This window comes from Octodon degus, unplaced genomic scaffold (assembly GCF_000260255.1).
Source record: "Octodon degus isolate 3935 unplaced genomic scaffold, OctDeg1.0 scaffold00128, whole genome shotgun sequence".
NCBI lineage: Eukaryota > Metazoa > Chordata > Mammalia > Rodentia > Octodontidae > Octodon > Octodon degus.
Window position 1 is genome coordinate 2,149 of NW_004524704.1, and position 11,453 is coordinate 13,601.

The following is an 11,453-nucleotide window of genomic DNA, read 5'->3' on the forward strand; positions in this document are numbered from 1 at the left end:
ATGAATCAATCACAAACTCCAGAAATTCCCCCATGCCTGCATGAGGCTTTGTGGGGGACAGCTAGACATAAACCATACCACCTGCAGTGTAGAAGTATGGGCCAGGCATCAGGATTCCTCCAGACTGAGGCTCCCTGGATGGCACGGGGGGATGTGTAGGGATTCTCTTCTCCCAAGAGACTCACTGAGGCTCCCACAGATCACCAAGGCTCAGTGTGGCCCCTTCAGTGATGTAGGAGGGGAGGTTGAAGGCTTGACCTTAAAAAAACCTTGTGTCAACATTTTTAGGCAGGAGTGGTGAGACACATTATCAATCACACTATAATTGTATGTTAATTTTTCCACTGATTTGACTATCATAGGAAAGGTTTCCAGCAGTATTTAAGCCATTTTATGCTACCCCTAAATAAACCTAAACCAGTGTACTGATTTTCTTATGTTTGCATACAGAAAAGGGCATTATTTTTATAATGCAAAGGAATTTTTTAATATGCTTGTTTTCACCTGAATTCCAAATATTTTCACTGTAAACATTTGTAAGTAGCAAAGAATCATTTTCTTTTTTTATGTATTTGATACAAGGTCTCACTACACAGCTCAGACTCAAAGTGATCCTCCTGTATTTTTTAATTTTAAATTTTTATTCATAAACTATAATCCAGTGAATTATTATTACTCACAGAAAAGAGAAAAGGGACTCTGAAGTTTCTCAAAAATAAAATTTTTGACAAAGCAATATTACAAACAAAGCCATAAAAATTACATTCATTGTTCATGACCACCCTCAAGCTCATGTAACTAATTCTTGTTCAGCTTGGTTGTGAGTTGGCAGAATTGTGACTCCTCAGCTTCTGCACTAGAGCTCCAGACACCCTCCCTACTATTATAAGCATTGCCACTCACCCAGTCTTGGTGGCCAGCTCAATGCTTCAAGATGCTGGCATGGCATGTGGTGCTGGGGATTGAACCCAGGTCCCTGAGCTTACCTAAGTAGGTGCTTAGTTTGCTGAGTTGTCTCACCACCTCCAAATAATTATTTTCAATACATTTTCATTACAAAGGAATTTATGAATTAAGAATAAAACTTTCTAGATGTAGCTTCATTACAACAGGATAATTTTCTCTGTTTGCTTAATTCTCAAGTATCATTTGATTTTTTAAAATATTCCTGAAGCTAAAGCATGTTATTTTTAGAGTCCACTATGCCAAAAAAACCCTGTAAAGCTAATGTCTATTGGTATGTTGAAATAAACAGTTAATGTTTAATTATTTCATCAATCTTGCATGCTATATCTGGTAATCTGAGCAATAACTTTGACGATAACAGTATGTAACACAACAACAGTTGTTAATTTCCTATCATCTTGTTTTGAAATTCTGTATCATTGCTGTTGTTTATGGGCTATTTTGTTTTTGTCTTTGTTTTTGTTACTTTGTTTTTTTTCTATTTGAAATAAAAACGTATTTAAAATGCTATAAAAACATAATGCAATATGAAAGTATAGCATTTTATGAGGTGAATTCTAAAGCAGCATAAAATAAAATTATCAGTAAGTAATGAAATAGAAAGAGAGAAATATGGATCCATAGCTGCTGTTCAGAGACTCCAAAATCTAATCATCACAATTTAAGTGGAACAAATATATCTTAATGTGTCATTTAGCATCCCCTCGAGATTTCAGCACATAAATATTTAAAATTAGGTAGCTTTAGCATCTTACACCGTTTCTTTCTCAGCCTAAAGTATTGGAAGAATTGAATACTTGTTCTTTTCTTGCTGTAAATACTGGAAGTTTATAATGTAAGTCTACAGTACAATTGCACTTCTCATGCAGCCCTCCATAATGGTTCCTTGGCCTGTGGGGAGTTAGCATCTCCTTCAGAAAACAAACGCTTCAGGGGCCAGTGAGACAACTCAGCAATGTAAAGCACCTGCTTAGGCAAGCTTAGGCAAGTATTCAGGGACTGTGATTTGATACCCAGCACCACATGCCACATTAGCCTTGACCCTGAGGTGGGATGAACAAGTCACAAAAAAAAAGAAAAAAAGAAAGAACATAAACACTTAAGAGACAGAGAGATAAATTCTCTAATATCCCTAGCATGTGAAAGGCCAAGAAGCAACACAGTAAATCTGAAAACTTGATCATCATCTCCTTGTGGAACTATTTTTTTAAAATATGGTTTGATTGGAATATTATTTTATAGACTGGTAACCTTAATTTACTTAGACTTGTGGGCTAAATTAAAGTTAATCTATTTTAAAAATGATTTTATTTTCTTTTATTTGAAGGTGTCAGACCCTGTGGTGGGGAACATCAGGTTTTGGTATAGAGAGAACTCCTACTGACACTACTCACTGTGGGATAACCAGTATGAAGAGGAAAAGGTTTTGCTTTCATTCTGCTGCTAGAGGAGTCCAGTGAGAAGAGAACCCATTTTTGATTAAAAAAAAAAAGAAGAAGAAGGAAGTCAAGATCAAGAATGTAGGGGAAATGATTACTCTTTGCAAAGTGGAGTGCACACTTTTAAAGCAAAAAAGGTACTTGGAGATGAATTCATTATGCTGCACTTCTAAAGAGGAAAAAAGAGAATTGAGACAAATCAAAGCAATTGACATCAAACTTCTTCACAAATATCTCCATAATTGAGAAGTAGAGAGATGGTGGTAGAGACAGGAGTTCACAAAGAAGGAAGACTTAGAAAAACTTCTGTAGGTGATACAAAACACAAGAGGTAATGGAGGAAAAGTTCCTAGCAATAGCAAAAGTTTAGCCATGCTTGTAAAGCATGGTTTAAATCATGTATCACACTGTGACTTGATCCAAAGGCACTGATAAATGGGTGCAAAGGCATAAACAGAAACAAACAGCAAATTTGGGAGAAACATGTTCATGAACTCTGAGCAACAACCAACTTCTGTGAATAACTTAATACAGATATTCAGTGAATGTATGTTTAATGGGGGAATAGGCAAATGAGTGAGTGCACACATGCATGGTAAATAAATGTTGCAATGGCTTGTATCTCAATGTCCCCACAAAGCTTTATATGGTTGTGTGTGTGGGGGGGGTCTTTTCAGAGGCATCTAGTTCTAGGATGTGGTATAGGGATCAACTCATGATGTAATTCCAGTAGTGAGGTTGAGGGCATGAGTGATACCTGCACTAAAGGCAGGTAGCCTGGATAAGATATAAGAGACAGAAAGAGGGATGCTGTTGAAACTCGCCACTTGCTGCTTGCTACTTTGCTGCTTTGCTCTCCTCTACCTGTCCTACCATGCACTCTTTTTCCTTTGTGATGACCCTCTGCTATGCCACCCTGCCTTTGGTCCAGCCAACTATGGACTGAAACATTTATAAAGCACAAACCAAATAAATATTTTCTTTTTTAACATTGTATGTTCTATATTTTGTCTCAGCAATGAGAAAAACAACTAAGACACATATACATAGATCTCTGAGATGGTTATCCAGATGACTACTATAAGGCTAGGGAGATAGCTTGGCAGTCTAAGCAATTGCATGGCAAGCACATGGACCCAGGTTTGACCCCCAGTACTGCATGCCATTCTGGAACTGGAACCTGGACCTCTGCTGGCCACCAAAACTGGGCATGGTGGCACATGCCTGTAATCCTAGTGCTAGGGAGGCTGAAACAGGAGGATCACTATGAGTCCAAGCTGCGTAGCAAGACCCTGTACCAAATAAATACATAAATAAATTATTAGGCATGAACCTGAACAATCGACCAGACCAGGCATTCTGACTTGAGTAAATTTATCGGGGGTAGCAAGCAGGCTGGTTCTCTAGTGGACCAAGACAGCAGCAAATAAAAGGGGGACAGGAGACTTTATAGGATCTTTAGGGAGGGTGATTATGGACTGGAACAGCTGAGGGAGAGCTAATCTTGGCAGGGTTACCTAGTCTGTGGGGGACCTTTAATGTTATCAAAGGAGAGTTTTGTGGTTGCTTGCCCAGGCCAAAGTCAGGTAGACCTGATCTGTGGTTTGGGTTTGGCTCTGCGTGGGGCCAAGAAAGAGAGAGTTTGGGGGCAGACTGCCTGGGAAACCAAGAGGGAGAGTGTTTGGGGCAAAGTGCCTGGGAAACTTTGAATCCTGACCTACCATAAATAGATTTTTAAAAACAAATTTTAAAAGATGACTACTATAGTCTATTGTTTGGGCTTTTATTGAGAATGGTTACAAAAATGTACCAACATTTTATAGAACTGTTTCTTATCTAAGGAAGACTGTTTCTTATGGGGAAAATTGTAGAAACACATATATATGGTTGTAATTCTTTTTCTTTTTTCTTTTTTTTAAAGGGAAACCGGCTTTATTATCTTTGAGGACCAGGAGAGAATCTGGGGACTGTAAGAGATTGCCTCTATGGTTGTAATTCTTAAAACTTACTAAAGCTATTATTGCACTTATAGCTTCTCACTTCTGTACTTAATTTTCTCATTCATATATAAAGAGATAAAACTGGGCCATTTGTATTTTGCCAGGCACTATTATAACCACTTTATTTACAGTGTCTCATGTATGTGTATGATGACCCTGCAAGTAGGTATTATAGTTACAACCATACAGTAGGTGAAAAATCTAAGCAGCAGAGTGTTAAATCACTCAAAATCACAGGTCAAGATAATGAAAGAGCTAGGTTTAAAAACCTAGATTTTCTCACTGAAGAGCTTGCATATGTAGATCTATACCAAATACATGCATTCTAAATAATTAGTTTGGAATTTTTAAATTTAAATTGTTATAGAATAAAATTACAGATGGTCACCAGGAAAAACTTACAAATTTTCAATAAGTAGCAAATTCAGAAAAGTAAGTTTTTAAGAGGATAGAAGTAAAACATAAATATTTTAATGGAATTTAATGTAATCTTTATCATGATTCCTTCTAGTTAAACTTTTCCTATTAACTTCTTAAGTCTGCAATGCATAAAATTTGGAATTAAGTGAAAGTGTGGTGAGGTATATCTAAAATATTAACATAAACCCCATAAATTGTTATAGAATCATTTCTCCTCCCAGCCAATAATCTGAAAATTATGATTATTTAAAGTTATTTTTATTAGAACATAGAACTAGTATCCTTTCCAAGTTAAAAACTGATTATCTTTTCCCTGATCTTAGGTCATGTGCCCAGAACATTCTAAGGTTGAATGTTCACTTCTACCATTAAAGGTACACCAGACACATTTTTAAAAGCTCTGAACAAAGGCAATAGTTTGTGTGACAGAGACACCTAGAAATTAAAGATAAAGTGATATTATTACTAAGAAGAAACTTTTGGAAAGCACAAAGAACTTCAGAAATTAGGAATGTATTTTTGTTATCTTTGTTTCTTTGTGCATAGAATGACCTATGGATTGGAAGAAATTTGGTCTCATTACAGGGAGGGCAGTGCCCAGTCCAGATCATTGAATCATTAATTTGCCATCATGGCTCTGTGCTGAGTACAAGAGCAGAAACGGGAGCTGAGATGTAATTGCCGACAAATCTGCTGTGGGTATTGAAAACCAGAAAATGTGCAGCTGCTGCTCAGATGCCCCCATTGTGCACATTTACAATGAGCCACAAAAGGACATGGGGTCAGCATAGGGTGTTCACTGCAAGCCATTTCGATGAAATATCTGGGGGACAATTTAATGTTAAATATCAGCTAGTAAAAGAGACCAGCTGCTAACTAAAAAGGATGACTCAAGCTAGAAACTTCATCTCCTATTTATAATGGTGCTGCTCATATACAACCTTTATGGGAAGGTGCTGAGTTTCGATGTGTGATGAGTATGCATGCACTCTGAAGAAATATTGCTCTTGAAAAGTCAAAACTTATTGGAAATCTGGTATGTAGAAACCTTTTCAAATGACTTAACTTTATTTCTAAGTCTTTCTACTTAAAGTACATTGCATGGAATTTCAGTGTTCTCTCAGAAACAGAAATCTAATTTTGTACATAAAGAAAACCAATAAACACACCAATCCTCTAGTTCTAGTCTACTAGGAATCTCACTTTTAGAAATAATACATCATTCAATTCCTGAGCTTTCTGAGGGTTTTTTTTTTTCTGTTATTTAGGGAAGGGTCTACAGGGTGTTCAGGGTCTCACTACTAGATCAGACTCCTAGTGATCCTCCTGTTTACAGCCTCCCAAGAGCTGAGATTACAGGCGCGCACCACCATACCCAGTCTCAATTGCTGTCTCAGACGCCCCGGAGGCAGGGCTGGCACAGCAAGCCCAGGGATCGAATCCCTGACCCCTGCTCCTGCTTGCAGATGCTTTAACCCACTGGGCTATTTGGCTGGCCCTTTCTGAGTTTTTACAGTGCAAATTTGTTTGCATTTTGGTAACATCCAGTATCAACTGGCCATTGAGCTTCAGCTTGTAAAATTGACTACATGTCGTCTAGTGTCCAACTGCTAGACTTTTCTGTCATCATCTCTTTATTCTTGTGACTAAAAGATTGCATAATAGTGCGTGTTCAGACCAGGCATGGTGATGTACACCTGTAATCTCAGTGCTGGGGAGGCTGAAAACAGGAAGATCATTATGAGTCTGAGCTCTGCAGTCAGATCCTATACCATATACATAAAAAAATAAAATTAAAAAGCAGGTGACCATTTAATCTACCAGTCATGCCTAGTGGCCCTTTATCCATCATCTTTCTCTTCAGCATTCTTCAGAATGCTGAGGTACTTTGCCCTGTAACATCTCCCCAACTCTCTAACTGTTGTCTCCACGACTATGTTCTTTCCATTTGCTCCCATTCTAACCTCTATTGCATTCTGCTTGTGTCTCATTTGATTATTTGTTCATCTGTTTATGGAAACCTGTGTGGTGTCATTTGGAATTTGAATTCTTGTCTTCCCATCTGGGGCCAGGGCTGTGTACTGGATCATCCTTTCTGCTACCAGTAATGAAGAGAATGAGCAGTGGGGGTGGTGAGAAGTAGATATCTTTATGAATTGGATGTAATTGAGCTATGTATCTGTAATTACATATTTTATTTTCATTAAACAGGATTATAAAATGTCTATGTATGTGTGTAAAGGGAAGGATGGAGGAAGAGAGACAAACACAGAGCACCACAAGGCAGCTAAATACAGCTTTAAAAAAAATAAGAAATTGGGTCACCCCGTGGCCAATAGTGCTGCTGCTTGTGTTGGGTTGCTGCTTGTATCTGGCAACTCAGGATTCTCGGGGAATGCCCAAGCTCCCATCTCAGGGCACACACAGGTATTAAGTGGGACTGTGGGAGGTAGGCTGACACTGGAGAGGTGGAAACTCTGCCTTGCTTGAGTGCTCCCTGCCCCTTCCCTCCTAGTGCAGCACCTGGGCCAGAACTCTGGGAGCAACTGCCATCCATGGACCATGCCAAATGCCCCTCATCTAGTGAGTGGATGAAGAAGATGTGGGGTTTTGATACAATGGAGGACCTCTCTGCCATAAAGAATGATACACTCTATGCAGATCTAGGAAAATGAATGTGCCTTGAGACCATACTTGTGAAATAAACTGGACACACATGTAAATACTGCATTGTTTCTCTGGTGTGAGAAACCGAAGCTATAAATGAGAGCTACAATGTTTAATAGGCATTGTGAAATTGGAAGGAAATATTCCAATGGGGAGGGTAAAAAGGAAGAGGGAAGGGGGTAAGGAAAGAAGGGAAAATAAAATATGAGAACCAAAGGAAAGAATGAAAACAAAGCATTTTTAAAAATGGGGGAGTGGAGTTAAAGGGAGAGGAGAGGAATGGAGTAAAAAGAATCAAGTTGTAGCACAGGTATAAAAAAATCTCTATGATGAATGTGATCATTGTGTATGTCTAAAATGTACCAATAAAATCTGATAAATAAATAAATAAATAAATAAATAAATAAATTGCACAAGCTGCCACATCATGATGTGCAGGGAAGTATTAGATGTGAAGGGCACCTGGTAAAACCACAGTGACCGCCACTTTTAATCTTCCCACAATCCAGTGAAGAGATCTGCTGGGTGAGGTCACTCACTTCATAACAAGTGGAGCTGAGAGTTCAACCCAATTAATGTCTAAACTACTGCAATGCACTTCTCGGCAATGTTCCAAACTTGGCACAAGTGGTTGTTTGCTGCAGCCACTGTGTATCTAGAATTCAAAACAACAAGCAGCCCCAGGTGCTCCTTAAGAAAGAGGCCCTGAAGTATGAGCTGACACTACATTTTGGGTGACTGAAACTATTGAAATGGGAAGCAACACCACCCAGGGCTGTATCTTTAGGCTTGATCCTATCACTTACTTGCTTCAGGGAGTAAGAGCATTGAACTTAGTTAGTACTGAACTATCATGGAGATGATATGAAATTAGAAGAGATATCTAAAAATGATTCCAAGCAGACTTGAGAAGTGAAGATGAGTCTGATTTTTTTTTTATGTTTAATTTTTTTTTTTATTGGACATAGGGTCTCGCTATGCATCCAGGCTGGCCTTGAATGCACTATGTATCCATGGCTGGCCTTGGTTACAGTACTCCTGCCTTGGCCTCTTGAGTACTGAGATTACAGGCATGAGCCACCATGCCCAGCATGAATCTTATTTTAATGATGAAATCTCACATGGGTAAATTAAACTCAGTTCTTGGATCCAAACACAGGTTAGCAAGAAACATAGTTTACTTAGTAGCAGCTGTAAAGAGCTTAGATATTCCAGCTGACTACTACATAAAATCATTATGTAATGAAAGAACTTCCCAAATCAAAATTTGGGCTCCATCCAGAACACTGGGAGAATTTTATGTTCATTGGGGAACTGCTTTAGGAGCACTTCTGTGTTCAATAAAGCAACAAGAGAAAAACAGGAAATAAGCACTAACAGAAAAGTCTGAAGATTTTTATACCACAAAGGACTGGAGAAAGGTTTGGGGTGCAGCTCAGTGGCAGAGCATTTGCTTAGCAGGCAGAAGGTCATGGGTTTGATTCTCTTCATGCACATATACACAGGAGGGCCTGGAAGGTGTATGAACATTGTCTTCAAATTCCTGAGAGGCCATCATGTTGGAGACAAACATTGCTTGGAAAGTTCTAATGGGGAATCAGCATCATAGAAAGAAGATAAATGAAGAGCAGATTGTAGCTGTGTATCTGAACTACCTGACAATCAGAGCTTTATCAAACCGGAAACATTGCTCATTCCTGGAAATGTTTCAGCACTGATCACCTGGGGCATTTTGGCCTGTTGTGTGCAGCGCTGGACTGGAAATGACTGATTCCATGCACTAAGAATTGCAGGCATTTCTCTACCACAAACTATCCTCTCTTCATTGGCTTTGGAGGCCAGAGTTAGAGTAGGGCCTTGTTGCTGCAATATTGCCCTTTTTGTCCTCTATACAGGACAAAGGTGAAGTTGTAGTTCTCCAAGAAGAGAAAGGTAAGAAGCCATCATGAAAACCAGAGCAACAACTGGCCCAGTTGACGACAGCTGGCTCCAATAGAACACTGAAACTACCTGCAGGCATAGCTGGAACCCCACTATGAGCAGTGAGAACTTGTGGTAGGTGGAAAGAATGGGAACAGACTAGGAAGGCCCTGAGTAGCCATTTCTGCAGTGTGACTGCTCTGGTTGGACCCCAGTTGGAGCTTTTGGAGAAGAAACAAAAGACCATTCACCACCAGCTTCTCCAAGGTTGAAATCCAGGACAGGGAGTTGAAGCTTCAGAGTCAGAGGCTAGCATAACCTTTCCTGAGGATTTATGAATAGAGGAGGATGAGGAGGCTGGTGACAGGCCTGGAAGGAGCCTGTAAATGAGAGCACAGACATGCAACCTAGCTATGTCCTGGAAAGTGTGGCGGGGCTAAGGAGAAGATGCAACACAACTCCAGCCAGGAAGGAAGGACAACTGATGAAGGTCTATTAAAACCAAGCCTATTACTGTGGGGGAAAAGAAAAAGAAATCTATGGAAATCTTAGGAATTATTGAAGACAAAATTTTTAGTGTGTGGGACTGTGTATACTGCTGAATGCTTTTAATTCCAGAAGTCAGGAGGCTGAGGTAGGAGGATCACTGTGAGTCTGTGGTCAACCTGGGGTACAAAGTGCATTCAGGACCAGCCTGCACTGCATAGTGGAACTGTTTCTCAAAAACAAAAAAAAATTAAGTTCATAGAGGATTATGAACATTAACAAAAATTACAAAAACAATGTCTAGTAAATACACTCCAAGATACACCTGCTTTGTATAACACGCAAATTAAATAATTAATGGTTTCTTATTAACTTATATACTGCAAAATTCAACTCAAAGAAGTGGAAGAGAAACTTTATCTAAAATAAAGTAAGTAATTCAGAATCAAAACTTAGGAGACAAACTAAATGTCTCTTAAATGTGTGCTAGAAGGCAAAACAGTTTTAATTCAATTCTCTGTTGAATCTGTATTGATATGGGTGTAGTCAATGACAACCACATAGAGAAAACTTAGCTTACCATCCTGTTAGCCAGAATCTGTTGTTGTCACATGCCAGGGTTACCTCTTGGAGGAGTGATTAACATTGCTGCTATTCCAAAGTCACATGGCAATCTTTAAAGAGAATTTTCAGTCACACCTATCATGAGAACAATGAGGCCTTCTCTTTCTCCCTTCTCAGGTTTATTATGCCTCCTTAGTTCCCAAAGTGCAGAAATATAGATACTTTTTTTAAAAAAAGTAGATTTCAAGCCCTACCAAAACTCCTAGAAACAAAAACATTGTGATGTGTATGACCTGCAGTACTGCCTCATCATATTATAATGAGAGAGATGCTTACCAGTGAAATCTTGTGGGTACTAAAAATGTAGCAGAAAAAATTTTGTCTAGATGTTTCTGCCTTGTAAATAAAATACTTGTGTTGATGATTGCTTAGAAAAAGACAATTGAAAAATATTCCTACCAATTTAAGTGTAGTCCTCAAGGAAGCTCAACCATCTTCACTCTCAAGGGTCTCTGGCCCTGATTTCCTCACCATTTAATAAATCTCTTTTGCAGAACCAGTTCACAGGCATTCAACAGTCTTTTGCCATCTTGAATTCTCAAACAGTTCCAGAAAAAACACACTTTCAAAAATAGTCACCCCAGTAGTAACACAGAGCATACATGACCCATACAGAAGTTGACATAAATTAATTTTAAAAATAGCAAAAGAGAGAGTGCAGGCTGGGCGAGTGAGTGAAACAACTGAGGCCTGGCAGGATCCTGAACAGACCCAGAGCAGAGCCCAGGGAGTGGGGGTCGCGGGATCCTGAAAAGACCCAGAGCGCAGGCCTAGCAAGTGAGTGAGACAACAACCGAGGGCCTGGTGGGAACCTGAACAGACCCAGAGTGCAGGCCAGGCGAGTGAGTGAGACAATGAGGCCTGGCAGGATCCTGAAGAGACCCAGAGCACAGGCCCAGGGAGTGGAGGCCGCGGGATTCTGAACAGACCC